At 36.5% G+C, this 25,794-nt stretch overlaps 1 pseudogene; it reads left to right on the top strand.

Moving 5' to 3' along the window:
* Positions 1–19,027: 19,027 nt before the first annotated feature.
* LOC117717276 (52 kDa repressor of the inhibitor of the protein kinase-like) lies at positions 19,028–21,475 on the top strand (annotated as a pseudogene).
* The last annotated feature ends 4,319 nt before the right edge of the window (positions 21,476–25,794 follow it).

Below are 25,794 nucleotides of genomic sequence, written 5' to 3'. Positions count from 1 at the left end.
TGACAATGTCAGGTCAATAAATATCTCTATTGAGAAACCGCTTTCTGAAGTTTTTGTGGACTTTCATTTGATTTCCCAAGATATTCCATATCTTTCCTATATTCTGATTAGAGCACAGTTTCTAGGTATCTCAGCATTTTGCCATTTCGTACTTCTGTTTATACCATAAATACAGACACTCTCTACTATGCTTTCTCTAGTTTTACCTCATGATGCACTCATCAGTCCTAAGACAAATGTCCATAGGAAAAACGAATAACTTCAGCCGTGCATTAATAATGAACATCCTCTATTTTGATACTTTCTCTCCTTAATTATATCAGTTTGTTGTCTAAATGTAAAATCTTCAGCCATATTTAGCAATGGTTTCACATACCCTGGCCCTTATCTGGTAACTGATTCAGTCAAGGAACCTGTGGGTCATTGAGTACCACTTAATTTGCTTTCTCCTCAATCATGTATCAGAATTTAAAACTGAATGTGGTATTATGCTTTCGAATATGTGTTTTATATATATTATTTGTTCTGTAATTTTAATGATGCAATTACAATTCTGTTTCAGGTCCTTGGTTAAAACAACAAATATCAGTTACTACATCATAAATAGAACATTTGTTATTTATTTGTTAACCATTAAAGTAACAGTATTAAATTAGCAAACCTTTAACACTTTACAAAATAAACTACCAAATTATAATTTTTCAAAAATATATTAAATTATATATTAGTTTATAATAAAAATTAAATCTAAGAAATTATTAAGCCTATAAGATACCACTACAATAACCATAAACCAAGATTGTCTGGGTAAACAAGGATAGATTATGTACTAGAGGCAGGGGAATTTAAAGGATGTTCCCATGTCTTGTGGATATAGAATATTGGTAGTCTTATGTACTTCAATCAGAAATATTATATATAAAATTTTTGTGTAGTTTGTTTTTAACATTGTTTTTGTGGATAAGATTTTTTTTCTATTAGACTTCTTATTATAAAACTCAGTATAGAACAGAGTCAAAAAATAAGACATAATATAATACTAAGTTATACATGTATCAAGCTCATACCTATTGATTTTTAAAATTTAACATTAAAAAGTTTACTGCTTACAGCTTTATGGTTAATAGACTGTATGTTTGATTCTCATGTATGTCCCAAATCTATGTCTTTCTCAAAAAAAGAAAGAAAAATTTGTTAGTAGACTTCATCATGTGAGATAGAGTCTATTGATAGGACAGGATTAGCTGATACTTTAATCAGAACTCCTAAATGCAAAAACTGTGACAATGTTTGTATGTTCTCTAAGACACTCAATTAATTTTTTTTCTTCTAACAAATCAAGATATTAACATAGTCTACTTCAGATCCATTGCAGTGGGATTGCAAGCTGAAAAAAAAAAAAAAAACCACTTTGGAAAACAATCGGAATGTTCCTCGGGAAATTCTAAATAGTTCTACCTGAAGACACAGATATACCACTCCTGGGCATATACCCAAAAAGATGCTCCAAAATATAACAAGGATACTATGTTAGTAGTGGCCTTATTTATAATAGCAGAAGCTGGAAACAAGCCAGATGTCCCTCAATGGAAGAATGCATATGAAAATCCAGTGCATTTATGCAGTGGAGCGCTACTCAGCTATTAGAAGAGCATACGTGGATGGGTCCATGGCTCCAGCTGCATATGTAGCAGAGGATGGCCTTATCTGACATCAATGGGAGAAGAGGCCCTTGGTCCTGTGGAAGCTTGATGGCCCAGCATGGGGGGAGGGGCTTACCAGAGTGATGAGGTGGGAGTGGATGGGTTAGTGGAGGAGTCCCTGCTTAGAGACAAAGGGAGGAGGATGAGATGGGAGTTATGGATGGAAAGACTGAGAAGGAGGACATTTGGAATGTAAATAAGTAAAATAATTAATAATTAAAAAATAATAAGAAGGGACAACATGTGGGGCAAAAGTAAATTCTTAAAATGCGTAGAATGGGTAAAAAAAAAAAAAAAAAAAAAAAAAAAAGGAACACTAGGAATCTTAATTTATCATCCAAGTCCTATGCAGAATAGATGGTAACACTGTTACTGAAATTATTGTCATTAAAGGGAAGTTTCTTTCTCTCATTAAAATGATAAGAATGGTGCCAACAGGACAAAGCCCATCCTGCTATGGCTCCTATTTAAAGAGCTTCAGAGGTTTCCTATTTTTAGTAATAAGTGCATACAAATGCTGATGCAATTGTGGTTTGATGGGAGTAGGGCCCACTCTGTGTTGTGCAGCATAAATTGGCAGAGTAGAATGCATGGGACTAGAGAAAAGCGAGATGGAGGAATCATGTATTCTTACTTCATGGTTTCAGGGAACCATTGAATCCATGCAACATACTGTAGTTTGAAAGGGCTTCAAGGAGGCCCTGTGAGACCACTTAGTGAAGTGGTAAAAGCAAAGCCTTGGTTGTGGGAGAAATCCCAAGAAGATGGAGATTACAGAGCTCTCAGACATCTGCATACAGAGAGATGAACTATACTGACGGACATAAGCTGTAGGCAGCAAAGCTGGAGGGATAAGACTGTTGAAACCTTTGACAGAAGCCCCAAATACTTGACTTGCAGCTACATTTGTTAACTGCCCTTTACTGTTTCAGACCTACTTTTCAGGTCAACATTTTTCTCACAATTTCCCTATTCTTTCTTTTTAGGGAAAGAATGTTTATTGCATGCCATTGTATGTTGGAAGTATTTAGTTTATTTGTAACTCGCATGGGGGTCACTTTTAAAGAATGTCTTTAGTCTCAGAAGAGATTTGAAAGTAATCGTTTTGAGAGTGCTAAAGATTTTGGAGACTTTTGAAGTTTAACTAAGTGCATTTTGCATCATAAGTTGTCCACGAGCCTATGTAGTCCATTGTGAAACTTGGTGGTTTAAATGAAAAATATCACCTCATAGGCTCATGTATTTGAAAACTTGCTCCTTAGTTTGAGTGCTTGTTTCAGGATGATACAGAACATTTAGGGCATACAACTTCCTGGAGGAGGTAAGCTACTGAAGGCTGAGGAGTTCTGTCACAGTTTTATTTCTGACTTTTTTCTAACTTTGTCTCCTGTATAAATGGAAGCTGTGTGATCACCCAGCTTCCAGATCACAATGTAAAACTGTCCTTACTGTTTTGGAATCTAACCCTCTGAAACTGTATGGGAAACTAAAATCTTCCTTCCCTGAGTTGCATAGGTAAAACAACAGAAAAATACCCAATAAAATGATACATACCTCAGTCATAACTAGTGTCAACTTAAAAAGAGCTGAGAGAGTCTCACCAAAAACACCAAGAACCAGGGTTTTTCTGAGAATTCAAAAGGGGTTCATAAAATTAAATTTAACTGGCTTTGAATATCATATTCTTATTTATTTACCAATTAAATGGTAATGTTTGGTTTTTATTTTCCTGATGTGACTGTAAACAAAGTATGACGTGCCACAAATTCAGAAATTTGGCTTCTAGTAACTCTTAATTCTCAAACTTAGTCAACATAGATACACTCAGATTTCCATGGTGTAAGATAATGAACTTTAATGACAACTTGTTTAACTTTATCTGGGTTCATTGACTTTTTCCTTATTAGCTAATCCATACCACAGACATTTTTAAAGGCTGATAACTAATGCATTGTACAAATTGATACTAGTTATACCAAAGTAATACTGGCTTTGTATAATATATCACAACCAATGATGGGCCTTTCTCTCCACCTGAAGATTGAGACATATGGAAGAGATACAGTTAAATGTAACATTTGAAAACTAGTTTAAAGGAACAGATAAGGTAATCCTAACTAGAATAATTATTAAATCCCTTGAACTTTGATCCATGTTTCTCAATAAAAAAAAAGTGAATGTACTTAAAATCACTTTAAGAGAAACTGGTAAATTCTATCAGATACATCAAGCTAAGGATTTAAATAGTTACACAAAAGTAAGTGATCCTTAGCCAAAAGATAATATTAAAAAAGTACATCTACTGTCTTAAAAGAGAGTTCTCTCTCTCTCCCTCTCCCTCCCCCCTCTTCCTCCCCCCATTTCCCTCCCCCCTCTTTGTGTGGGTGCACATGCATGCATGTGAGCAGGTGTATGTGTGTTTCATTTGAAGTCTCTATAAGGATGTCTCAATACTTATATACAAACTAAAGAAAGTTTTTTTTAATTTTACACACTCAGTAAACTGCCCTAATTTTTTCCCATTTGCGTGTTTTAATATTCTTCGGTGGCAGCCAATAATGCATAATAAAGTTTAATAAGCCCCATAAAAGCATTGTAGTAAAAATGAGATTATTAGGTAACCATTTATTCCATGATTAACCTTATCAGCCTTGTTCAGCCAAATTTCACTGCTTGGACACTGTGAGATCATAGAGATTTGCTTTCACATCACACTGGTGTGTTTTGTTAAAATGCCTTGCTCTTTCAAGGTAACATGTTTAAGACTGTTTCAGATGATCTTCAGAGATTTTATTTCATACCTTTCTAATATGTTACTAAGACTCTAAGAGGACAAATAATTCAGGTAACAGTTCACTCATATCTCTATATTATTGTCCTCTGGACTACTCTTATTGGGAATAAAATTCATTTTTAGATTGATTTATGCATAATAATCTCCCTCTTGGAGGATAGCAAGCTATGACACTAATCATTTAGTAAGAATATTTGTGTATGATTTCATTAGCACAAATTGCTATAAAAATTGCCAAATTGGCAAGTTTGGATAACATAAATGTTTATTCTCCTCATGGTTCTGAAGGCTGGTTAGTGGAAGATCAATACACTGGTAGATTTAATATTTTTGCAGCATGTTCCTTCAACAGCCACATTTTCACTTTGTCCTCCTTTGTCTAAATCAAATTATCTAGCACAATTCTGATATATACCATCTCATTGGAGTAAGAACATCAAAATGTGAATGAAGGTGGGGGAATCTGACAATGGCAATCATATTGTATAGTGAACACTAATGGAACTCAATGAGTCTGCAAAAGGAATGGAAGATAGAAAATTGGATGGCTATACAAGGGAGAAAGTATCTGAGAGGCGGTGAAGGGATGAAGATGATCAAAATACAAAGTATAAAAACTTCAAATAATTATAAAGCACTTCATCTTCCTATACTATAAATAAAAAGATTGGCAAAATAATTTAGAACTTACATATGTATTCCCTGTATAATTTTTGCACTTTAATACATTATTGTTATGATAGAATTATATCAGTATTCTTCTTTTTCTCCAGTTTACAACTTTTTCTCATCCTCCAACCCCTAGCATACCCAATACCTCCACTAAATGACTTTTTTGCTTTGATTAATATTATTACATGTCTATCTGTACTTGTATGCATAAATAAGTAAATAGTACATATAACATGATGAATCTAGTTGTGTGTGTGTGTGTGTGTGTGTGTGGTTTCTGGATTGACTACTTTGTATTAGACAACCAATAAGGAATCTCACCCCTGGGACATGCTAATTCCCCTCTCTCACCAGTCATAGGACACTTATAATTCTTTTTTTTTCCATAATATATTTTCTTTATTTACATTTCAAATGTTATCCCTTTCAGGGTCTCTCCCTCCCGCCCCTGCTTCACCACCACTGGAATCCCCCTATCCTATCCCATTCCTCCTCCCCCTACTTTTTGAGGGTGTTCCCCCAACCACCTACCCACTTCTGCCTCCCTGCCCTGGCATTTCCCTACACTGGGGCATGGAGCCTTCACAAGACCAAGGGCCTCTTCTCCCACTGATGCCTGAAGAGGTCATCCTTTGCTACACATGGGGCTGGAGCCATGGGTCTCTCCATGGTACTCCTTGGTTGGTGGTTTAGTCCCTGAGAGCTCTGGTTGGTTGATATTGTTGTTCTTCCTATGGGGTTGCAAACCCCTTAAACTCCTTTAGTCCTTTCTTTATTTTCTCCATAGGGGATCCCCTATGGTTGGCTGTGAGCATGATGTGACTCTATTTGTCAGGCTCTGGCAGAGCCTCAAATGAGACAGCTATATCAGGCTCCTGTCAGCATGCACTTCTTCGCATCCACAATAGTGTATGGGTTTGGTGACTGCATGTGGGATGGATCCCCAGGTGTGGCAGTCTCTGGATGGCCTTTCCTTCAGTCTCTGCTCCACACATTGTTGCCATATTTGCTCCCATGAGCATTTTGTTCCCCCTTCTAAGAAGGACTGAAGCGCCCACACTTTGGTCTTCCTTTTTCTTGAGCTTCACATGGTCTGTGAATTGTATCTTGGTACATGATAACTTGATAGCCCTAAAAAGAAAACCATCACAACCTACCTGTGGCCTTGGAAATATAACCCCATAACTATAAGGATTAAATTCTGACAGAAAACTGAAGGTCATTATTAAAAAACAGTGGATACTGGGTTATAAATAAATGGTCAATTTATAGGTAAATTGTTGAGCTTCAGGAAGTGAATTTACTATCCAAAATTCAAAAGAAAACAAAACCAAAATGAAAGAACCTTCTGCTTACTATCATTTGGTCCATTGCCCCAAATTGGCCCAATATGGTATTCCTAAAATATGAGCCTCATAAAATAGCAACCCTCAAAACTCCAATTTCTTCACAAAGCCATTTGGTAATCATCGGGTTAAAGATCCAGGAAGCAACAAAAGCCAGCCTCTTTGTTTTTCAGGATGCTAGAAGTATATCAATTCCATAACCATTCTCAACTGGACTTAGGTGAAGACAGCTCACTCTTCCTAGACCCCCAAACCCTCTTATGATATTGGAATTCGAATTAATCAAACAATAAGCTCCATTTCCAATTTCTAAAACTGTAAATGGTAGCAACCTAAGAGCACACTAGGAGATCTCCAAGGAAAGTGTGTAGTGAGCGCCAAGATGGCGCTGGTCTCATGTTTCCCCAGCAGTAAACAATTATTCTGCGCAGCTGCTAGGCAGAAAGAGCGCCAAGTCACTGGCCTATCCCGAGGCGTAATATTGGGTGGTGAGCGAACAGCCATTCAGAAGTGAATACGTCACTCTAGGGTGTATTTAAACGAGCCTCTTCCGGTTTCTTCCGTCTTTCCGCTTTATCGTGTGGAGTAATAAAAGGTCCTCGTCGCAGTACACCCAATTACCACCTCCCTATCCTTATTCGCGGGCGAAAAGGGATTTTGGGGGCGCTCGTTACAAAAGTGTATTTGTGTGTTGTCAGCAAGATACTCACTCTCAAGATGGCTCTCCCTGCTTAGATTCCTATAGACATACACACCAGCTTAATTCCAGGAATGGTGGTTGAGTGAACGTTAAGGGCCTGGGGACTACCTGGATTGCTTGTACCAATAGTTTAACTGAGTATGCATTTTCTAAACTATTGCACTGGAGGAGGTACCCTTCTTTTTGTTTTTATATTTGTCATATCACAGGTGTTCATCTATAGTAGAGAAGAAGGCAGGATGCACCTAAATATAGATTCTGAGCATCCCTGTGTGGTGAGTAATCCCCTTTCTCACTCTCTTATTGGTGCAGGCAGACAATCCATGGCTCTGTTACAGCTGAAACTTCAGCCTTCATTGTAGGGGTTAAAAAATTTAAACCTCAGTGCTCAAGTAGACATGGAAGTAGGTCATCTGAAAAACCCCACTTCCCAACTAGATGTTCACGTAGATTTCTTTGCAGATGTTATTTTTCGGGATCACAGAGAATTGGACCTCCTTTTTATTAAGCAAAGAGTTTTATTTATGGCACTGTGAGAAAGTGTTTCTTCTATGCCCACCAGTAATGTGTAATTATTTCATTAAAAATGTTTTGAATTTCAAAAAAAAAAAAAAATTAACTGTGCCTAAAAATAACATTAAAGAAAAAAAATACCAAAAATCTGACAACTGATATCAGTCTCTGGTTAACTAGTTTACCTTAAAATTACTGAACCATTAAACTTTTTACTGCTCGGTGCAAAAGAGATGTCCTCAAGGGTGTGAGCATGGGAGATCTGGCCCTGTCACTCATTTCCTGTGAGGTGGCATGGGCAGGGGTCAATGCCATTCCTCCACCTGTCCTTTGTTCTGTGAAGCAGCTGTGGACACTGCTACTTTAAGGCTGAAGCATTGGGTGAGCTAGTGGGGCAGTGCTTGAAAGCTTACGTTGGTGGTGCAAGTGTAGTAAAGGTTGTAGTCTGACCAACTCAGCTACTACCCAGGGCCAAATCCAGGGCTGTGTTTTATCTGTGACCTTCTGGAGCATGTCCAGAAGATGCAAAGTTTCAACTTCCAGTGAGATTTTTTTTCTACCCTTTGATTTGTTTTATTTACTTTTTTTAAATTTTATTTTGGGTGGATTTTCAAGGGCAGTTGTTACAAAGAGATGGGAAGACAAGTGGGATTGGGGTGCATGATGTGAAATTCACAAAGAATCACTAAAAATCTAAGAAAAATAAGATTTAAAATATAGTAAACAAAATGACTGTGGTAGATTCTTTTCCAACATTGCCAGTAATCTATAACTTCACTAGTGCCGGGAAGTATATTTTATTTCCTCTCCCCTGCTCGATTGAGCTGACTTTCCAGATTAAATTTACTTTGGTTAGACTGTGTGCAGTTACAATTATGTGTGAAGTGCTTGGGAAGAAGTAACCCAAATCCTAAATAATTGACCACATTACCTATAGCCTTAGCAATAATCCTGTCTCCCTCACTTTATTCTTTCTGTCCTTCCTGGGCTTTCTGATACAGGGTCATGGAATATAGCCCAATCTGTACAGGAACTAAGATCCCCTCTGTATTTGTCTTCTAGGTGTTATGATTATAAGCATACTTTTTTTTTTTTTTTTTTTTTTTTTTTGTTTTTCAAGACAGGGTTTCTCTGTGTAGCCCTGGCTGTCCTGGAACTCACTCTGTAGATCAGGCTGGCCTCAAACTCAGAAATCCACCTGCCTCTGCCTCCCAAGTACTGGGATTAAAGGCATGCGCCACCACCGCCTGGCAAGCATACACTTTTTATACATGGCTTTTTTTTGTTTTCTGCATCAAGCCTCAATTATATGTTTCCAGCCCCATAGTGTTCTAGCATAACTATCATTCATTCCTCACGATATAAGACAAGAATATTTTCTCCCTGCCTACAATTTTAAGGTCAATCTCATAGAAAATAGGCTATTCTTATCTATTTCCAACGTCAACCTAAGTGGGACTAGTTATCAGGGGTGACTTTCAGTCTAGGTTATCTTCATCTCTATATGGTACTTTACAATTCTTTTCATTTTTTTTTTAATTTAGAGCCTCATAAGCAAATACAGCATCTACATAATTCCCATCCCTTTCTAGAAATCCTTCTGTATCTCTGTCTCCTAACTATATTCATCGTCTCTTCTATAGTTATCATTGTTACACACATACATGCACACACATAACAAATATATATTTAGGAGGTATTAGGAGGTCTTATATATGTTTTTCACACAATAAAAACAAATATAATTATAAATATTTATTTATTTATATTTTTCTGAGTCTTTTTTATCAATTTAGCATTCTTATATGTATTATGTCCAGGCTTGATCACTTGAGACTGACAACCTCTGTTGTCAGGGATCTCTTCCTGGAGGAAATTGATTCTTCCTCTCTTGGCAGCAATTGACCATTTGTAATGCTTCATCCTCGACAGATAGGACTCTGTAGGATGTCTCCTTCACATTGGCATGTCAACTGATACTTTTTTAATCTTACTCTATTCACGCAACCATATTGCTGGAAACTCAGAAATGTATTTTTCTTGTTATGCTCAGGAGTCACTCCCTAGGAGCTGGTAACCTAGCCCTCCATTTTTTAAAATATTACTTCTTTTTTTTCCATAATGTCTTCTGAAATGGATAGAATGAGAGTACCATATAGGCTGACATGTTTGAATGTTTGGTTTCTAGTTAGTAGAACTGTTTGGGAAGGAGATTTGTCCTTCTAGAAAAAGATTTGTCCTTCTAGGAAGAGATGTGACCTTCATGGAGGAGCTGTGTAACTAGGCTTGGGCTTTGAGGTTTCAAAAGTCCAAACCATGCTCAGTTTCTCTTTCTCTCTGCCTATAATTTACCTATCAGATATGAATTCTCAGAGTCTGCTCCAGGCCATATCTGTCTTTCCTCATGTTCCCTGCCATTCATGTCATGGAATAACAATCTGAAAATGTAAGGAAGCTCCCAGTTAAATTGTTTTAGTTTATACGTGTTGTGTTCACCATATTTTATTTTCTTCACAGCAACAGAATGGTAACCAAGACACTTTCCTAAGCCTTTGGTGTGTGTGGGCTGCATCCACAAACACTTATTCCCCGCATTGTAATCAGTTGTAGATCTCTGTAACCTTCTCTATCTGTTACAAAAGGATTCTTCTTTGGTGATAGTGTGAGGAATGTATGTTTTGGTGTATAAGAATAATATTTAAAGGAGTTGAGGGAGCTAAAAATATGATCAAAATATATTGCATAAAAGTTTGTAAATAAATAAAAATAATAAGGTTTAGTATGTAGTTGGAAATTGTATTATTTTCGGGAAATAGAAGTTAAAGGTTTTCCTTTCAGTTCTAATGACCGTTCCTGCTATGAGCTAGAATCGTCAGACTTTCAAAACATCATTCCATTTAGTACTCAGTATTCTGACCGTAAATGTGTTTTAATTTTGAATCAGATTATTTTCTTAAAAGAAGTCCCTCATTGTGTGCTCTAACACAGACTTTTCCCAAGAAAATCTTGCTATATTCTGAATTAATTTTTGAAAGTGGGGAGAGTTCCAAAATACATCAGGCTTAGTGAATTGTATCAGCAGCTGCAGACCAAAGGGCTCTTGTTATCAGTCTAGTTGCATAGAAACCCTGCTGCAAAAAAAAAAAAAAAAATCTGCTTTTCAACTAAACCCAATACCTAAATGATACCAGTCGGTACTGTCTCCATGTGTGAAGGAGACAATGCCTTCCACTGTTAATGTCTTTGTTCCATCTTATTCTTAAAGGGAATCTATGAATAGACTAGAACTTCCTGGCAAAGTAAACCTTAAACCAATTAGCTCTTTACCCTCTGATTCTGCAGCCAGCGATAAAATGAAGGTTGAAAACAGCTGAATTGCATCAGAATGCTCATAAACCACCACAGCTATACATAGAAATTCCAGAGGGGAATAGAAAGAACTGTGTGGGAAGGAAAGACAGTAGCTAGCACTTGATAGAAAACTCTAGGTCTGTGGAACTGGATGAAGAGGTTTACTGATAAAATTATCAATTTCCATCAATTACAAGCTAGAATAAGCAATGACTTTAAGATCAAGGTTACAACAGCAAAGGTCTCTAGCAGAGTTGTAACACCACCTCAGTGTACAGCCTTCTCTAATTCTCTCCATGTGCAATCAAAAGAGACAACTGAAGCCTGAGGAAATCACAGGCAGACATTAGAACTATGTTTTCACTTTGTGCTTTTTATCTGTGTGCCCACAGCCTGATTTCTTTAAGTCGGTCTAACTGTTTTCAGTCATTGGGCCTCAGGGTGTGGAGTTATTTACATAAGGGTCTGGAGAAAAAAAAACTCTTCATAAAATTTCCATGTATAAATGGAAAGACTTCTATGAAGTGCACTAGCTAAACTTGGTGATAAATTCCTTTTTATCAGCCATGTGCTTTAATTTGGTGAAATGCATTCTGGTTCCATGACAAAAAGAAATGAATTACCAGAGGAGATTTATATTTTTAATTGGAAAATATAAAAAGTTGACAGGTTTTGCAAAGTACCCTGTAAAAGAACCCTCAATATTTAAAGGAACTACTTTGCTTGCACTGAAAAACATGCTGGGTGAGTCTATGAGTATGTGGGAAAGTGTTCATGGATGCCATAGCTAATCTGACGTTAATGAACAGTTACTTCCATAATTAGGATTGGAAAGGCTAATTTAGTTCTTATTATCTTCCCACTTGAAAGCAATTAGTGAATATCATACTAAAGATGTTTGAGAACAATTGCAAAGCTTTATAAAGTATAAAATTTATCTAAGAAGCATAATTTATTTTGGTACTTCCATCATTTGACAATTGTAAATAGACTGTAAGATGTTTACCTTGATTTGAATGTCACATAATATATACATGTACCAAAACATCACATAGTAACCTACAAAGTGTTTAATTTTATTTATAAATTTAAAAGTGAGTTAAAATACCTAATTGATCAAGTCTAACCGAATTAGACTCATAATACCTATTACACTCGCTTGCTATTTTCTGGTCAAGTCCTTTCCTATTCTAAGAAATAAGATATGCATAAGCAATCTCATATTGTTTAAACAGCTAATTTACATATTCTACACCACCAAATAATATATTAGAGTGAAATACATCCTAGGAGAGCAGAAAAACTCATTTTAGTTTACTAGAGCTATGTGTTTATTTCTTTTGTGACTTACTTTGCTTATTTATTTTTTTTTTTTTGGTTTTTCGAGACAGGGTTTCTCTGTGTAGCCCCGGCTGTCCTGGAACTCACTCTGTAGACCAGGCTGGCCTCGAACTCAGAAATCCACCTGCCTCTGCCTCCCAAGTGCTGGGATTAAAGGCGTGCGCCACCACCGCCCGGCACTTTGCTTATTTTTATTTTATTGTTTATGAGAATAAACTACTCTTGAGCTAAAAGGACATTAAGATTGACTAAACTTTTCCTTGAACATCACCACATATAAATTGTTTGTATGCTGTATGTGAGGGCAATTCTTTTTTCAGACATTATGTAAATATATATATATATATATATATATATATATATATACATATATATATATATTTCAATTTAATCTAACTAGTAATAAAAGTTAAGAGGCTTTTATTATTTCATGTTATATTTTTTTGTTTCTTCCTTTGTTCCTTTGAAACCATGAACTCCTTCCAACATGATGCTACAGGTTTCAGTACAATCCTCATTTTCATACTGCTGACTCATGAAAAACTGTCACAATTTTAGCTGGATTTAACTAATAAATACCCTTCTAACTAGACTTTGTTTATTCCAGTTACCTACTATTACTATCAGCAGAGACTCCTTCTTTGACCGAATTTAATCAGGTTACTCAGAAGCTTTTCCTTGACTGAGCTTTGGCATGCTGTAAGTTAAACAAGGACTATTTTAAGCCTTAAATATTAGACCACTATGCCAAAGCATATTTGTAAGAATGTTAATAGCCCATATCCACGGGATCAAACAATATATTGGGAAAATACAAACTAGAACAGAAAATATCCATTTGGTTTGGATGGACTGTAGTTGACAGGAGTCATGTGTTTGTTTTTTGTGTCTTACTGGCTTTGCTTACTTCTATATTACCGTTTATAACAGTAAACAAACACAAGCCAAGCAAACAGCTTTGACTAATATTTGACTACATTATCATCTCTCCTTTATAGGGACCTCACGATGAATTTGTCAGAACCAAGAGCTTCCCAAAGTAGAAGTGCTCTCTTAACCATGTGCTCTTGATAGTTGGATAGCAGTGCTGCTGTCTGGTTTAGTCCCTTTGAGTTTCATTATTTCTACTAAGGGAAGAAAGTATCCTGTAATGAGTGCTTGCTTGCCGTGGCGACTGCCACAAAGTTGAACAACGTCACTACATAATTTTGCTTACAGTATTTGATATCTGTTATCTCACTTTCACTAACTGTATGGATATGCATATTCTGTCTCTACCTGTTCAAACTATTTTGGTAAGTCCAAAACCCTGGTAGGCACACGAATGTTTAAATTCTTCCTAAACTTTTGAACTTTTATGGAAACTTATGTTCCAACTGATTTTCACTTATTGTATATAATAGTGAGATAAAGCTTCTTAATATTTATGTATCCCTAGTTAAATTTATATCAGTGAAATCCTAAGCAAAGCAGATGAGGAATACAAATTTACAAGTTAAGCATTTGTTTTGAAGATAATTTGATTTTTCTTCCTTTAAGCTATTTTGGTTTCTGATTGATATATTTCATCAACTTTCTTATTTGTTGTTTATTGATTGATTGGTTTTTTGAGAATGAGTAATCCAAGGTTGGTCTCAAATTCCCCATGTAGCCAAGAATTACCTAGAATTTCTGATTCTTCTCTCTTCACCTTTTGACTGCTAAGATAAAAAACGAGGTCCACTATAAGAGTTTATACATTGCTGGTGATCAATCCAGGGCTTCATCCATCCTAGACAAGCATTCCGTCAGGGATTCTTACCTGATTTGTATAACTATTCTTTAGCATTCTGAAACACATCTCAGAAAAGCATCTCAAAAAAAGTACATCAGAATATTTTCTCTTTCATATTGTCTACACATAAGCATTTTCTATAAAATGGCACATAGACTAATTATTAAAATCCTTATAATCAACCAACCAAGTTTTAATCTAAACCATTATAAATCTAGAGAAGTTTCAATGTTATTTCCAGCTTGTTTTACATCATTTGCTGTCTCAGATACAATCATCATGCCTTCTAGATCATCTTTGTCTGACTTTTTTTTATAATAATATATATTTTGTTTAAACTATAATATTTTAATTTTTATACTACTCTAAATATTTGTGATGTCAACTTGATGAGATTAGAATCTGGTAGTATTTAAGCTTCTGGGCACACATTTGAGGGATTATTCAAATTATATTATCATAGAGCTAGAGAGACGGCTCAGCAGTTTACATTATGTACTGCTCTGGCAGAAGAGATAAATTCTGTTTTTTTTTTTTTTTTTTTTTCAGAAACCATGTCAAGAAGCACATAATCACCTATAAATTCTGTTCCTAAACATCAAACTTTTCAGGCTTCTGCAGGCATCAGAATGTATCAAGACAGAAGAACACACACACACACACACACACACACAATTAAACATACAGAAACTAAAAATTGTAAGTTATGTTGTTCTATGGTCACACATATAGGAAACTGTATCAATTAGAGATATCACACATATAGGAAACTGTATCAATTGAGATAGAAAGGCTCACTATAAAGGAGGGTGGCTTCATTTCTTGGAAAGCATAAAAATATACACACATATAGAGTTTGAAAGGAACTAGTTATAGTTCATTCTATAACTAGGTCGACAATGCCACTTCCAGACCCTATAAGCTATAAGTAAAAAGCCAAAGTCTTGAAATTGGTTAACTCTTTTGGCGTTCATGATCATTGGAATTCTATAGAACTTTATGAGTTATTGACATTGCTCACTGTGGAAAGATACTGGTTTTGACATATTCTTGAGTCATAGAACATTGAGAAATCAAGCTGGAACTGATATGGAAGCTTCATCTTTAATGGCATAATGTTATAATATGCTATGTATGTATGCTAACTTCTGGGACCTTAGGCCTGTATTGAGTACTCTCTGGAAAGTAGTTGAGAGGTAAAAGTGTTGTTGGGGTCAAATTCGGTTTTCAGAGAGATTAAGGTTACTTTCTATTATAACATTAGTCTGTCTTGACTCTTAAGTTACTATGAGGCCAAAAGCTGCTTGTCTCTGAACAAATACCTATTGCTTAACAGAGAGTATTAAGTAAAAGGATTAATTGCTAGGGCTTATTTCTCTCTTGTCTAGAAATTTCAACTCTCCATGGCCAGGCATGATGGAGGCTTAGAGCAATTAGCTTTTATTGAACCAGAAGAAGAAACTCACACACACAAAAAAACCCTTTCACTCAAGCAAGTATGCATAAACACATGTACATTCATACAAACATTTTTGTTGGATACAACAATCTCTCTCATTAACTTAGATGATTACACAGACTCACAGACACACAAGCATAGACAAACACACACACACAAACACACACACACACACACACACACACACACACACACACACATGCCCAAGCACCAGTGCAGAAAGAACTCATTCATTCTGGATGAAAAATAAGCTTCATATTTTATTACATAAAGAAAGAAAAAGTCTCTACTCTTCAATTGAGCATGAAAAATCTTGGTCCTTATCAGTGAGAAGAAACCTGCTGTTAAGAGAAAACTTTATCTCATGGTTAGTAGAAGCCTGCCTGCTTTCTGCCTTCTCCTTGCATCTCCTTCTGCTCTGCTCTCTGTGTTCTATCCTGTCTCATCTCTGTCATCTTCTATTCTTCTTCTGCACCCTTAATTCTGCCTTCTTCTTTGTCTCTCCTTATCTGCTCAGCTCCTCATCTCTGGAATGTTTCTAATTGTATAATTTTTCTGCCTACTTAATTCTACTCTCACCTGTCTCTTAATGTCATTGTTACTAATTTTTTGTACATTTTCAGGAGAATATATATCACATGGTAGTCCAAAAGTTCACAAGAAGTTCAAACATAATTCAAATTATAAATTTAACAAGAAGTTATAACAGAGATATTAACCTGCTTTTCATTAAATGTATTTATCTAACTAGATATTAATTATCTCTTAGTAGCTCCACAGGTTCATTGAAAGTGTAAAACTGTAATTCTTATGTCTAAGTTAACATTGTTGCTTTGTGTAGATAAACCCAGTCTTGCACCTACAATAAATTGCCTATTCCTTTGACAACCTTTAGTTAATAGTGTTATGGACTAAAGGAATGTATTCCTAAATTGCAAATCTATATGCCTGCTTTTCATCTAGTGCAATTAACTCATGACATATGAAAACTGGCAGAGATCTAATTGCAGTATTCTTACTACAGTCATTATTATAAAGAGCTCAAGAATTATTAGTAGAAATTTAAAAATTTTTATCAAATCATCAATAGGAATTAAGAAATCATCTATTTGTCTATATAACATTATTAGAAGACAGTACATCTTTGTTGATCTGCAGAAAATCTGGTCAATAGGATGGCCTAATATCTAGGAATTGTTATATTAAATTTAATAATGACAAGAAAGGAATATCAATAACAAGAATCAGTCCTGAGATTAATCTCTTAGGGTCTTACTTCTGGGGCTCATCCATCATAGTCTATGCAAAATGGTGGACATCTCAGGAAAATATCTGCTAGGTTCAGCTTTTCCTAGATGGCTCCCGACTGCTCCCAAGAGGGAAAAGTAATTATCAGTGTAAGCTAGATGTGAGAACTACAATAGTGTCTGGCCTAGAATGCTAACTTGATGTACTTGTGTAATAGTGGTATGAATGTGATAGAAGTAACTAACCACTTTCTGCTTGGATTCAAGGGCCATTCAACAAAATAAAACTCATGCCTACCATAAATAATGAGACAAAGAACTCAAGTAGATTCTATGAGAGAATCTGCATTATTATTTCCCTAAATGAAGATACTGTTAAACAAATTCCTAAAGACTTATCATTATGAATATAAATTAGTACATCTCTCAGCTGTCATCAGAGAATCTTCCAATTGTAGTAGATATAGATTAACACACAGACCCACAGAAGGTCAATATAAAAATAATTTTAAAAAAAATATGTAGTGCTTAGCCCCAAACAGGGAATCAATGTCACACCTCATTCTGCCAATATTCGAGGATTTTCATAGTTATTTTTCTATTGTAAATACTGTTTTACAGCAAAAACACTCAACATTTTTGACGCCCAAGTGTGGGGCAGCTCGGTTCGCAACTTTTTTTTTTTAACTACAACACATCTTAAGCTTCATATGGTCTGTGACTTGTATCGTGGGTATTCTGAGCTTTGGGCTAATATCCACTTTCAGTGAGTACATGTCATGTGTATTCTCTTGTGTCTGGGTTACCTCCCTCAGGATGATATTTTCTAGTCCTATCCATTTGCCTGAAAATTTCATGAAGTCGTTGTTTTTAATGGCTTTGTAATACTGCATTGCGTAAATGTACCACATTTTCTGTATCCATTCCTTTATTGAGAGACATCTGGGTTCTTTCTAGCTTCTGTCTATTGTAAATAAGGCTGTTATGAACATATTGAAGCATGTGTTCTTGTTATATGTTGGAGCATCATTTGGGTGTATACCCAGGAATGGTAAACCTGGGTCTTCATGGAGAACTATTTTCAGTTTTCTGAGAAACTGCCAGATTGATTTCTAGAATGTTTGTACCAGCTTGCAATCCCACCAGCAATAGAGACGTGTTTCTCTTTCTCTACATCCTTGCCAGTATCTTCCATTACCTGAGAATTTGAACTGACTGATAAGAGGTAAAATCTCAGGGTCTTTTTTGATTTTACCTAATGACTACAGATATTGAACATTTCTTTAGGTGCCCCATAGGAGGAACAACAATATCAACTAACCTGACCCCCCAAGAGTTCCCAGGGACTGAATCACCAACCAGAGTACTCATGGAGGGACACATAGCTCCAGCAACATATGTAGCAGAGGATGGCCTTATCTGGCAGCAATGAAAGAGGATGCCCTTGGCCTCCCCAGAGTAGGGGAATGCTAGAGTGGTAAGGCAGGAATGAGGGGATCAGTGGGAGAGCACCCTTATAGAGGCAAAGTAGAAGAGGGATTGGCTGGGGGAGGGGGAATGGGGGTTGTTCCTAGCAGAAACTGGGAAGGCTAACAACATTTGAAATGTAGACTGAAGGAGCTGAAAGGGTTTGTGGCCCCATGGGAAAAGCAACAATACCAACCAATCAGAGCTCCCCAGGGTCTAAACCACCAGCCTGGGAGCACATAGGGAGAGACCCATGACTCCATCTGTACATATAGGGGAGGATGGCTTGTCTGGCATAGGTGGGAGTGGAGATCCTTGGTCCCATGAAGGCTGAACACCAAGTGGGGGAGGGGGGAATTCAAGGGTGGGGAGATGGGAGGGGGGTTGGTGGGGGCACATTCTCATAGAAGCATGAGGAGGGGGGATGGGATAGGAGGTTCCTGGGTGGTGGGGGGAATGGGGTAATGGGATAAAATCTGAAATGTAAATATAATATCCAATAAAAAATAAAGAAAAAAAAGAAATGTAAGTAGGTAAAATAACCAATAAAAAAGAAGAGAGCCCCTACTCTGTGCACAGGCCTGCCCAGCTCCCCTTCCAGGCCCCACAGGGCGGTCTATGCTGCCCTGCTAAGGCAGGGAAGGGAGGGCTGGACTGGCCATGCTGAACTTCTGCGCTGTCCCCAACTGCCCATGGAAGAGCATGCAGTCTGACCTGGCCTTCTTCAGGTTCCCGAAGGACCCGGCCAGATGCCAGCAGTTGGTTGAGAATTGTAGGAGAGCAGACTTAGAAGATAAAACACCTGATCAACTAAATAAACATTATCGACTATGTGCCTAACACTTGGAGACCTCTATGATCTCTAGAACTATGCATTTTGCAGGGGCATCAGAAAACTAAAGAATGATTGGGTTATTTTATTTCTCATTATTAATTGAAGCAGATACTTGCGAAGTCATTGGGAAAGTCCTTATCAGACAGTTATTCGAGATAATGCAATACCAACAATATTTGATCTTACCAGCCATTTGAGCAACCCACATAGCAGACACAGAAAACGAATAAAAGAGTCGAGTGAAGATGAAATCAGAACTCTGAACCAAGCAAAAAAAAAAAAATATTGAGGAAACTTCTAACAAGAAAAAGAAACTAACAGCACCACTTAGAACCCTAGTGCAGAAGCGGGTGATGGGGGGGCGGGGGATCAGCAAGATGGAAATGTGTTGCCTTTAACCTTTGAAGAGAAGAAGAACAAAGAGTACCTCGAATCATTATTTGAGATTTTGATTCTCATGGAAAAGCAGAACATTCCCTTGGATGGGCACGACGCTGATGAGATCCCAGAGGGTCTTTTTGCTCCAGATAACTTCCAGGCACTCCTGGAGTGCCGCATCAATTCTGGAGAAGTCCCAAGGAAGCACTTTGAGACCACGGAGGTCAACACTTTATTTATTCTGCTCTAAGACTCTGCAGAGGCAAATACTGGAGATCTGTGAGAGCTGCATCCGGGAGGAGACGCTCAGGGAAGTGCGTGCGGGACTCACACTTCTTTTCCATTATTACAGACAATGTGGTGGACTGAACAGGAGAGGAGCACCTGCCTTTGCTGGTGGGGTTTGTCGATGACGCTCAAAATCTGAGAGGAGTTTGTGAGATTTCTGCCCTAGGAAGTCGATGCAGAGATTTTAGCTGTGAAATTTCACACTACAATAACAGAGAACTGGGGATTGAATATGAAGTATTGTCGTGGTCAGGCTTACACTGTATCCAGTGGATTTTCTTCCAAAATGAAAGTTGTTGCTTCAGGACTTTTAGAAAAATATGCCCAAGCTGTCTCCACCCTCTGTTTTTCCTGTGCCTTAAAAGCATGGTTGGCCAAGCCTGTGCCTGTGCCTGTGACCGGGGTGTCCCTGGCTTTAGGAATCATTGAGAAAGTCTGTTCGTTTTTCCATAGATCTCCACAGCTGCTTTTAGAACTTGACAATGGTATTTCTGTTTCCTTTCTTTTCTTTTCTTTTCTTTTCTTTTCTTTTCTTTTCTTTTCTTTTCTTTTCTTTTTTCTTTTCCTTTCAGAATAGTGAAGAACGGGCTAAAGAACTGAAGGAGCTTTGTCATTCCAGGTGGACCGGCAGACATGATGCTTTTGAAATCTTAGTGGATCTCCTACAAGCACTTATGTTTAGATGGCATAACTAGTGACACGAATATTAGGTGGAATAACTATATAGCTGCATGAGCATTTGCACTCTGTAGTGCAGTGAGAGATTTTGATTTCATTGTTACCATTGTTGTTCTTAAGAATGTCTTATCTTTTACGAGAGCTTTTGGAAAGAATCTCCAGGGACAAACCTCTGATGTCTTCTTTGCAGCCAGCACCTTGACTGCAGTATTGCATTCACTTAATGAGGTGGTGGAAAATATTGAAGTTTATCATGAGTTTTGGTTTGAGGAAGCCACAAATTTAGCAACCAAACTTGACATTCAAATGAAACTCCCAGGGAAGTTCTGGAGATCCCAGCAAGGTAACATGGAATCTCAGCTAACCTCTGAGAGTTACTATAAAGACACTCTCTGTGTTCCAACAGTAGAGCACATTATTCAAGAACTTAAAGATATTTTCTCCGAACTGCACCTCAAAGCTCTGAAATGCCTAACTCTGGTACCCTCAGTGATGGGGAAGCTCAAATTTAACACATTAGAAGAGCACCATGTTGTCATGTACAGGAGTGACCTACCCAATCCTACCACATTTTCTGATGAGCTTCACTGTTGGAGAATCTAGTGGAAACACAGAGGAAAAGATATTGAGCTCCTGTCCACCATCTTTCTAACATCAAGTTTTTCCCTAATGTATATGCTTCGTTGAAGGTCCTGTGTCTTCTCCCTGTGCTGAAGGTTGAGAATGAGCCCTAAGAAAATGGATGGAAGCGTCTCAAAGCATACCTGTGGAATACTCTGACAGACCAGAGGTCAAGCAATTTGGTTTTGCTTAACATAAATTTTGATCTAAAACATGATTTAGATTTAATGGTGGACACATACATCAAATTCTATACAAATGAATCAGTGCTTCCTACAAATAATTCAGAGACCACTGAAAATACCTAGAAGATTTTTAAAATGGCTTTTGTCTTATTTTGCTGTTTGGAAGAAAAGCTGTAAGGTGTAGTAGGTCACTTAGTGACTTGCTGATAGACCTCCAGTTTAACATATCATTAGCTATTGGTATCCACGTGTTTAAATGGCCCCTGTTGGGACTGTCATACTTTGAATACCTATCCATTCTTCCAGAAGTTGGCATTGGGAGTGCCAAAATGGCTCTTTGCTAGTGGCACTCTGGAAATGTTTTAGTTAAAAGTCATTTTAGACATGACATTACCACTGTTGATTCAGTTATCAGTTATTAAGTTATCGGGAAAATAAATTTTGTGAGAGAAATACATTTTATAATGTGTCATGATGAAATACACCATTGACTTTAGACTTGGAGTTATAGGTGTTTAAATTCTGTGGTAGCAGCACTTGGAAGGCAGAGGTATGAGGATAACAAGTTTTAGGCCAGCCTGGACTACATAGTGAGAGCCTGTCTCAAAAACAAGTGAGAACTGGGTTGGAGCTTAGTGTGGAGCTCTTGCCTAGCACATGCAAGCCCTAGGCTCTCACTCAGTATTGCAAAAGCAAAACAACAGATCAGCTTGTAATGGGCAGTCCCAGAAAGTAATGAGCAGCCCTCTGTGTAGATTCTGTCAGGGCAGAAGAACCTCGGAGGATAAAGAATGGCAGAGCCAGGTGCTGCTGCTCCTCACAGGATTGTTGCTGTTTTCACTCCTTTGCTGAGCCCACATTATTACAGGCATTTTTGCTATTCACTTCTGCTTCACGGAGAGGACAGACCCAGAGGCCATCCACATAGGCAACCGACTTGTCTACTTTCTTCCTCTTTTTACATGATTATGTCCGCTGCCTCATCTTGATTTATAAGCAAAACCTACAGAAATAAATGTTTTGTGGTTTATCTAAACAATAATACAGAAAATATTGCTGGTATTTTTGGCGAATAAAATCAGTTTTGTACAGTTTATTTCAATCTAAATAAAACCTGAATTTTGTTTAAATTTCAAAAAAGAAAGAAGAAAAGAAGAGAAAATAAAAGAGCAATGAAAGGAAACTAGATGAGTGTGAATATGCATGTTTTGTAATGTGACCAGCTGCTTCAAGTCCCTGCCTCTGTCATGGAACTTAACATGGGGTACCATTTTGATGTACTGTGACCTCAGATTGTGAGTTAAAATCAATATTTTCTCCCTTAACTTGCTTTTGTCAGTGTTTTATTATAGCAATTATGATATAGATACAATATTACTTTTGTAATAGTGATAGAATGAGTTGTTCAGTCTTGTCCTATGCTCTGGGATTTTTTTTTTCTGATAATATTGATATGGATGCTAAATCAGCTTTCATATATATTGTTTAGGGTAGGATATTTGGAATACAAAACATTCTCATACACAAGTTTTCCTCTAGTTTATCTTGAAAAGTGAAATTACTTGAGTCAGTTGGTTTCATTGTAGATATATCTTCTAGTTTAGTTAATGGCTTGTTTCCAGTCTCTACAAAACTCTATAATAATTTAATTAAAATTGTAATATATTTGTTCTAGTTTGGATTCTGCTGTTTTAATAAAATACTCTGAGCCAGAGAAAGGTAAGGTAGGAGAGGTTGTATTTCAGTTCACATTTACAGTCCTCCCATGATAAAAGTCAGGGAATGAACTCAAGTAGGAATTGAATCAGACACAATGGAGGAACACTGTTTGGTAATTCACTTGCTCAGGGTCAGGCTTAATTTTCTTTCTTACCTAGCCCAGGATTCCTCCATCAGGAATGGTGCCACCCACAGTGGTATTGGTCCTTCTATAACGATTCATGATGGATACAATCCCCTAAACACTTGCACACAGGATAGTTTAAGTAATTCTTCAATTGAGGTTTTGCTTTGCATACAATACAGGTTGTAGAAAATTGATAAAGCCAACTAATATAGCATTCTAGTTTATCTTTTTTCTTCTTATAGTTAATAACTTTATGATCATTAAATCCTCATTTATTCTGTGATTATGCAATTACTTTAATTTCTCTTTATATTTAAATGCCTAGTGACACACATTAATTTACTTGATGGTTAAGTTGACTTGTGTTTTTCTGGAAAATATTTATTTTTCTTTTTTATTAATATATTCTCTCATCTATTACATCCCAACTCTAGATTCCCCTTCTTCCTTTCATCTCAGATCCCACATCCCTCCCCATCCATACATTCTCCAATTTCCTTATTGTTAGATCTTTTCTTTTTCACATCAATATTTAAAAATTAGCCAGTGGGGTTTCCTATAATTGTATGTTATATAAGCTTCAGGTTATATCAATACTTTGTATATATTAAATAGTACAACTATTCACCATAGTATTTCCCAGAATTCATATACTAATTTCTCAATGTAAAGAATTCCCACTCCGCAAGCTAAAGACACCTGTCCTGTACTGCAGCTGTTGGAATAGGAGATAGTATCTGGTACTATATGAATGGTCCAGTGGAAATCAGAGCAACAGGAACAAAGTCAATATGTTTTGCCTGTTGACTATTTACCTGAGTGATGCACTCTATTATCTCTCAAATGTGAGGTAATTTACATTTTGTAAATGGGGTAAAGTATCAGACATATGGGAACTCTTGATGATTCATAAATAAATGTTTCTCCTGTTAAGTCATTGGATTTTGAGCATTTTTGTGTTATTTCAGAAAGCTTAGTAAAAGTTTATATAGAGTAGCATAAAATACTGTTTTGATTCTTGGGAGTTAAATTTTTTTGACCTTCTCTAACAGTTATAGTATCCACTATGGTGCTAAGGAAGAATGGGATAACGGAAAACATTCTGCATTTCATAGTTCTGAGGAAATGTGTCCGAAACCTCTTCAGTTCCAGTAGTATATGCTCATAACTTATGTAGGCAAATCTCAGCAAAAAAAATTATCTGTTTTGATTAATATTTCTTTATCATGAAAATACATTACAGAATATCAGACTTTTATGAATTTCTGTTGCAATAATTATTCATGTCTTCTCCTTTAATACATTATATATTTTCTAATGTTATGTGACCTGCGCTTCATAGGACACAACAAAATAGGTCATGGTGTGCAATTATTTTAGAACATCAATGGATTTGTTCTGTTAATAAGTTGTGAGTACTGTTTCATAAATATTCATGAATATAATTCCCTTGCACATAATTGTTTATTTAGCTTACTTCTTGCAGAATAATTATAGCTTCTTAGACAAGAACCATATCTCATTTATTTTTATATCTTTAATACTAAGCAAAACACCTGACACATATATTGTGCTAATTAATGTTTCTGAACAGATGCACAATTGAGTAATCATATTTTAACATAGAAATGGGCCTGTGAGTGGGATTTATTGATTCTCAACTTACAGTGAGACATGTTGCAGCCATTCCTTTCTGGCGTTGACTTCTCTTATTCTCTATGGAGAAACACAGACAGGAGAATTTTGATATTTCATCATCAGCATACTTCTTAAATTCTACCTCCAAATGCCATTTTTACACTATCAGCCAGAATAACCCCCTACTTCCTTACACCTGTGCTATGATAATATCTCCTGGTTTTCTTCTCTACACCCATCAAATACCTCACTCAGTTATTATATAGAAATCAAAATGATTTCTCCTTACCTCAGTCCTTCCATTGTGTCCAACTGGATTTTCTAGTGGCAGTTCAAATGTTCACCTGGACTTCGACATCATTATATTTCTTTGCATTCTCTTCCACCTCCTCTCACATCTGTATTTCCTCTCTCAGATTTTGAAGGCATACTGACTTCCTGTGATTATAAAATACTCAAGAATTCTCCTGCAGTATTCTACTCTTTACTCTTTTCTGAGAGACTGATACTCTAAATCGATAATATTTAGATTCTCAGATCTAAATCAGAATTCTTTGCTTTACACCTGAATTATTATAATCATGAGTTTTATATATCTAGTTATTTAGTGATAGTGCTATGTTTACAGCATCATAAATGTGTGAAGCACATTTGTTTTGTCTAAACACCTTTTAGTCAGTTGATGTGTTAGTGCTTTGAATAGTTAGATTAAAATCACATTTTAATAAGAAAAAACTTATGATGATCTCAAGACTGTTAATAGGCTTTGTTCTAATTATTCTGTTTTTTATAGCAACATATCAGATAAATAATGACCATAATGATTAGAAATTCACCTACTGTTACTGTTTAGAAAAATTGTCATACTGTCAAAATGCATTCAAAATATTTGTGTTAATAATCATATTTTTTTTTTGCTGGTCTCAGTCTTCATCAGAGAAGCTTTGCTTTGTAGTGA

This window comes from Arvicanthis niloticus, chromosome 11 (genome assembly GCF_011762505.2).
Source record: "Arvicanthis niloticus isolate mArvNil1 chromosome 11, mArvNil1.pat.X, whole genome shotgun sequence".
In the NCBI taxonomy this organism is placed as follows: domain Eukaryota; kingdom Metazoa; phylum Chordata; class Mammalia; order Rodentia; family Muridae; genus Arvicanthis; species Arvicanthis niloticus.
The sequence above is the reverse complement of the archived record's forward strand: the minus strand, read 5'-3'. Positions and strand labels throughout refer to the sequence as shown.